General features: G+C 34.9%; 1 protein-coding gene across 1 annotated transcript in view; it reads right to left on the bottom strand.

The window, feature by feature from the left end:
• The window catches only part of LOC144980983 (uncharacterized), a 40,412-nt gene that overhangs the window by 25,981 nt on the left and 6,931 nt on the right, over positions 1 to 7,500 (bottom strand). The gene's annotated exons all lie outside the window — the stretch shown is intronic.

The following is a 7,500-nucleotide window of genomic DNA, read 5'->3' on the forward strand; positions in this document are numbered from 1 at the left end:
TTTACAAACGGAAGTAAATTTACTATCATGATACTCTAGCATTAATCCATTGTTATGATTTGTGCTACAATTAAATTATTTATTAACTAGATATGGAAATGTTTATACTAACGTAGGTATATGAATGGGTGACAATAACAATGAAAGATTGTGATTACAAATCATTGTGATGAACAACATGATGGCAATGTGATTACAAATCATTGTGATAAACAATAGTGATGGCAATGAAGCATGGTTTAAGTCGATGATATGAAGGTAATTTACTGAATGAAATGAATGAAAATGTAAATGGAATATTGACATTTCAATTATTAATCATAAATGAGTGAAAATTCATAACAATAATAGATAAAGAGAAGATTTCCCAAATCATGAATGGGTATGGTATATATATCCAAACAATACTCAATGTTACATTAAGTTGGGTCATCATGTTTACAAATAAAATTATCGAATTTGTGCGTTCTGATTTGGCATAGTTTGCGAGGTAACTAACAGTATGCATGGGAGGTTAAGTTATACCCTTCTCACGTCATTACACTAATCGAGAAAGTAGGTCGGCGTGAATATTTTCACAACCTGGTATGTGAGAGATACTGAAAGTGTAATTTTGCAAAAATAGACTCCACCTTAGTACTCTACTATTATTCATTTTGTTATTTCTTATGTACGTGAGTGGTTTATGGTCCGTTTCGACCACAAACTCTTTTAGCAGTAGATATCTGCTGAATGTCTTTAAAGCAAAGACGATGGCCAGTCCTTCACGCTCTATTACAGAGTATCGTGATTCTCTGTCCAATAATTTTCTGCTTGCATATAAGCAAGGCATTAGAGTTCCCTCATGTTCCTGTAATAGTACACCTGCGATGCCCTTATCAGACGCGTCAGTTCTTACAACAAATTCTTTTGATATGTCGGGTAATTTAAGAATTGGTTCTGAACAGAGTAATGCCTTTAATTGGTTAAAGCTATTCTGACACACTTCTGTCCAAACAATTTTGTTCGGTGACCCATTCTTTGTCAGATTTGTTAGCGGTGTCGCGATGTGTGCGAAGTTGTAAATGTATTTCCTGTAAAAATTTAGGAGCCCAAGTACTTTGCGTACTTCTTTTTTTGTCTTAGGTGGTTGCAATTGTGCGATTTTTGTTTGTTTTTCTGTCTCGGGTGTCTGTGTCCCATGACCAACGGTATGACCGAGAAAATCAATTTCGTAAAATGCAACGCTTGTTTTTGACGGTTTTGTTGTTAAAGAATTACGTTTTAATGCTTCAAGCACTAATTCTAAGGTTGTCATGTGATCAGTCCATGAGTTTGAGAAAATACATGCGTCGTCGAAGTATGAGAGTGTAGACGGGATGTCTTTTAATAACATACGCATCATTCTTTGGAATGTCGATGCGGCTGTCGATAATCCAAATGGCATATAGTTAAATTCTAACAATCCTAATGGTGATTGAAATGCTGTGTATTTCTTACATGATTCTTTCAGTGGAATCTGCCAGTAACCTCTAGAAAGATCACATTTTGTCATGTATTTTGCTTGAGATAAGGCAGCAAATAAATTCTCTTGATTTGGTATTGGTTCTGCATCAAATACTGTTGCTTCATTTAATTTGCGAAAGTCGATACATAGCCTTATCGATCCGTCTTTCTTTTTCACTACTACTATTGGTGATGAGTATGGGCTTGAAGAATATCTAACTATTCCTGTATCTAGCATATCCTTAACTTCCTTTTCAACTTGTTCTCGTGCGTGAAATGGAATAGGATAGTTTTTCACGTTGATAGGGGTAGATGTGGTTAACTTTATGTCGTGTTCCACTAATGTTGTATGTCCGGGTGCGTCTGTAAAGACTGACTGGTACTTTTCTAATAATGACCTGATTTCTCGTTTCTGACATTCGTTTAGTTGAGGATTGATTGTGACGTCATTAATTGTACTATTTTTAGAGTTACCATGTTGTGGGGTGTGTTGTAGTTCGACATCATCGCTGTGAGTTTCGATGATTAATCCTACATTTGCAGCTTCAACATGGTTAAATATTGGTTGTGATAATCTGTCTCTATCGAAATATTTTTTTAGCATGTTTGCATGGAATGTCTTTGTTGTGTTGTTAATTTGAATCTCGTAATTAACACCAGATCGTACTGCTAATACATCGAATGGTCCTTTCCATGTAGCTAAAAGTTTACTCGAGTCATCGGGTAAGAGTATTAGTACTTTGTCACCAATCTCAAATTTTCTTGACTTGCTTTTTCTATCGGAGTATTCCTTGTATTTCTCTGCTTTTTTAGTGACGGATTCCTGTGCTAGCTTACATGTATCCTCTATTCTGTCTTTCAGGTTTCTTACATATTCGTAAGCAAACATAATTTCGTTATTGCCCTCCTCATTCCCTTTACAAATGTCGGCTACTATATTGATCGGGCCGCGAGGTGATCGTCCATACATCAACTCAAATGGGGAGTAGCCTGTAGATTCTTGGGGTATTTCTCTATATGCAAATAGGATTGCTGGTAAGTATCTGTCCCAATCATCTGGTTTTTCTGCTGACACTTTTCTTAACATATTCTTTAGAGTGCCATTAAATCTTTCACAAAGACCATTTGCTTGGGGGTGGTAGGGAGTTGTGAATGAGTGTTGGATTCCCATGAGTTTCATGGTTTCATGCATCATATGTGATGTAAATTGGGGTCCATTGTCCGACAGTATCTCATTTGGTATGCCTATTCTAGTAAAAATTGTCATCAATGCTTCAGCTATGTGATCCGATGTAGTTGATTTCAATGCTATCGCTTCTGGCCACCTGGTTGCGTAATCGACTAGTGTTAGTATGTGTGTATGGTTTCTATCTGATTTTGTTAAAGGGCCTATAATGTCAATTGCAACTTTTTGAAAAACTTTTTCAATAACTGGGGTTGTCTCTAATGGCAATCTCGGTATTCTGCCTTTTGCGACTCTTCTTTGGCATGTGTCACAAGATTTCACATATTCTCGGACGTCTTTAGTAATTCCAGGCCATGTGAAATTCTCGGATATTCTCTTCAATGTGGAAGAGCTCCCAAGATGTCCAGAAGTTATTGAATCGTGCGCTATTCCAAGGATTTTGTTTCTGTAAATACTCGGTGTGACCAGTTGTTTAGCTATTTTGTTTCTTTTCCTATGTAACCTGAACAGAATATCTTTTTCAATGATGTATTCAACTTTTGATTTCGTCCCTTTGTTTGCGATATTGAAATATGAAGTTAAAGTCGGGTCCTTTTTCTGTTCTTCAATGAACGTGTTCCTCTCAAATTGTTGTGGTTCTAGAGAAATAGTCATTGGCTTCTCTGTTGTCTTAGTCATCTTTCTTGTTTCTGCTAGACAAGCTGTTTCTTGGGTTAATGACCATTCTTTTACATCTGTTGGGTTGTCTTTAAGACCTTTTATATTGCCAACAATAACATCAGCGACGGGGTTGGGAAGTATACAGCATTCCACTATTCCTGTATAGTATGGGGTTTCTATGTACACGTTAGCTGTTTCAAAGGTTTCGACTGTGCCACTGAATGTGATGCATTGTACCGTTTTTCCAGTTTTGTCTTCGTCATTGATCAAAGATGCTTTTATTCCTACTGTACTGCATCCTGTGTCTCTCAATATTTTGCAATCAGTTCCATTAGCTTTGCCTTCACAAAAAAATAGCGATCCTGATTTGTGAGTTTGTGTTAAAAGTGACATACCTTTCACGCAATACACATTTATATTTTCTCCTGACATTACTCGTGTCTGATTGTTTACACTTGTTTGGAGTGATGCATTTGCAGTTTCTTTTGGATAACCCACGATTTTGTAACATTTGTCTGCTGTGTGGCCTTTCATTCCACAATATTGACATTTAATTATAGGTTTGTTGGTTTTCTTATACTCAGTATTATTGTCAGTGCTATTTCTTGTTTTGTTTTGATAGGGTCGGCTATGGTCTCTATTGAACTGTTTGTTCCATGGTTTGGTACTATGATCATCTTGTTTCACTTGCGTGTTCCGAGTGATTGATCGGCTCGTTCTATTTGAGTATTGAACTTTAGGTGTACATGGACTCTGAGCAGCAGCAGCGTAGTATGGTTCCTTCAATGTTCTGCTTAGGGGTGTCAATGGATGTGCGCTGTTAAAGTTTTCTGCGTAGATTTTTAATTTGTCCAAGTTTTCTGGCTTTTTCTCTTTAAAGAATGCGACTAAATCTGGGTTGCAAGCTTGATAGATTCGATTCTTCAGCGTGAGATAGTAAAGGCCTGCAAAGTCGTCTTGTTTTACGTTTGCCAACTCAAGCCACCGATTTAGAAATTGAGTAATTCGGTTCACGAATGTATTAAAGTCTTCTCCACTTTCCGGTTTTGCAGTGTGAAACCTTTCCTGGTAACCATCTTCTGTTAATCTAAATCTTTTTAGTAGAGCATCTTTAATTTTACCATAATCATCTGCATCTTCAGTTGTTAAGGTATAGAAAACTTTTAGCGGTTCTCCAGATAAGCAGTTAATCAAGGCTGTGGCCCATTTGCTTTCTGGCCAACGATAACCTTTAGCCTGAACTTCGAATCGGTGTAAGAAGGATTCTAAACAGTCTGAGCGTTCATCGTATGTTGGCATGCGTGGAAGTTTCACGAAAAATTCATCACTATTATTATGTTTTCTTTCATGACCGGTTTTTGTTTTTTCAATTTCCAGCATCATTTGGGTCCTTTTGGTTTCTTCTTCTGCTAAAGCTATTTGTCTTTTTAGTTCCCTTTCTTGGACTCTTTCTTCTCGTTCTTCTCTACGTATTCTTTCTTCATTTTCTTCTCTACGAATTCTTTCTTCATTTTCTTCTCTACGAATTCTTTCTTCGTGTTCTTTTTCTTCTTTACGAATTCTTTCTTCATTTTCTTCTCTACGAATTCTTTCTTCATTTTCTTCTCTACGAATTCTTTCTTCATTTTCTTCTCTACGAATTCTTTCTTCATGTTCTTTTTCTTCTTTTACTTTCTCTTCGCACCATGAAAATATTCTTTCCTGGGGTATTTCTAAGTCCTTTGCGAGACTTAAGTATCTTTTATATGCTTCCATGTTGCAATAAATTAGTTACGATATTTTATATATATTATATTGACAGGATACTGTTACTGACCGTTTTATTTATTTACACTTACTGGAATGAACTGTTCTATTTTTAGAAATCTCTCTCTCTTATTTCAACTTATTATGTATGTTGAATTTGATGCCTTTTATCGTTATATCTTATAAAGCAATGTGTCAATACAATGCGGAGTTATTATGACTTGTGTCAATAACAATGTGTCAATCGCGTGTACTCTAAACTATGTTACTACGAAAAATGTATCACCAATGTGTGTGACTCGTCGTTAGTTTGTGTACAATTATTCGCAATGACGCTAATATACTAGAGTGTGATAACAATAATAGGATGCCAAAATAATCCCAAGTTATCTATCACTAATTATAACACGACGGCAAGTAGACTCCTTTTATTATTATTTAGTTTTTAAAGACTCACTTTTCAGAACATAATATATAAGTGGTTTTCGGTAACAGTAATATGCCAAAAATGCATTTAAAACAAATCACTATGCAAAACAAATCACGATGTCTATAGTTACTATGTGATGCCCAACTCATGTAAAAGAGAATAATGAAGGATATATTTACCAACTCAGTTCGTGGCTGGGACCTCTCTCTTGTTCAATGGTTGTTCAACAATTGTAATTAGGCATTGAAGAGTGTTTAACAGTGATGTCTGAAATACAAAACAATAAAATATCGTAAGATTTACAATAGTTACAAAATGTGTTCACAACACTGAGTGATTGGATGACAGGTGAGTGAATCTTTACGGAATGTAAACATATTGAAAACAATTCATGAATGAGGCAAACAACAAAATGAAATGAGTGATATAATAACAAAGTGGACAAGGAATGAATGAATGAATGAAAAACTGAGTGAATAGATGAATGAATGAATGGATAATGTATGAATGAAAGAATGAAGGGAGGAATAAATGTATGAATGATTGGATAAATGAGTGAATAAACGAATGAATGGATGAATGAATGAATGAATGAATGAACAATGAATGAATGAATAATTTATAAATGAATAAATGAATGAAGGAATGAATCAATAAAATGCTATTCAATTTGAATGAAAGAATGAATGGATAAATTGCTATTCCATTTAAATGAAGAAATGAAAAAAGAAAAAAAATTAATCCTGTAAATAGGGAGTTCAATTAAAATATGATCAAGTGGGGCAATTAAGAGTTTTACAATTTAAACTTTAAAGTTAGATGAAATAGATATAAGTAACTAAATCAATTCAATTCTTTATATGTGTCCCCTCCAAAATGTCATGGTCTCAAGTGAGTAAAGAGCTACTCGACTATGCATAAAGATATATGTAGAATGAGGCCCCAGAATTTACTAGTTACTATAAATGAAAAACAATTAACGATTTGTTTACAATGAAATAAAAATAATGATGAAATTTAATTAAAAGAGATAAACAGTGATCGTGGCAGTTACAAATAGAGATATGAATATTTTACGTAACTTATGATAATATCTCAGGTTCGTAAGTTTACGTTTCCAGGCAGTTGATGGGCTTGGATGATCTATTCCTCTGATAACAGGATTGGACTCGTAAAATTCCACTTCCAGGCAATTGGTAAGAGGTTATTGTGTAGTCCTTTGACAGCGGGCTTGGGTTTGTTCCTTGAAGATTATACAATCAAAGTTAAAAGCTCCGGCGTCTTAATGGTGTAGATATAATATCTACAAAGTCCCAAAAGATAAAAATCTTACAATATATATATATAGGAATAGAGTGACTGGCCGTCCGGCATAGATTGTGGAGAGAAAGTGAGTGTCAAATGTTAGACCTATCAGCTTTTATAATAAGTGGCTACGTGACAGAATGTAGAACGAAAAGTATTCACTAATTAGAAATTAATTCGAGGGAAGGCTATAAAAGGAAAGACGATCTAATATTAGAAGGTAAAGTTTATCTAAGCCTACCGAAATATAACTGGAGTGAGATGAATTCAGTTCTTAATAAAATAAAATTTAATAAGATAATTGTGAACAATCTTTACTGTGACAGTCACTTCCCTCGTAATGACGCATAGTAACTTAGTAACTGGTTCTAAACTATCGAAACAATAGCGGACGCCCTTATGAAATACTTCTCCAAGGAACATAAAAGTGTATCCAGAGGAGAAAAACAATATAACTCTGATCATGTTTTGACTTTTATAAATTCTGATCACATGACATGTGAAAAAGTTCTGACCAGCATGAAGAATAAAAAGTACCGATTTTCTTTGTTGGGAATCAAGATGCTCGTTGCTGGGCGGACGTGACATCAGACTATTGAATCCTATTGAAATTGACGTTTTAATTCGTCATCATAATATAGTCACAATTTTTATACAAATTATCAAAATAAAGGATAACGGAATGGAA

Source organism: Berghia stephanieae, chromosome 10, assembly GCF_034508935.2.
Source record: "Berghia stephanieae isolate SIO BIC M18660-M18661 chromosome 10, UCSD_Bste_1.3, whole genome shotgun sequence".
NCBI lineage: Eukaryota > Metazoa > Mollusca > Gastropoda > Nudibranchia > Aeolidiidae > Berghia > Berghia stephanieae.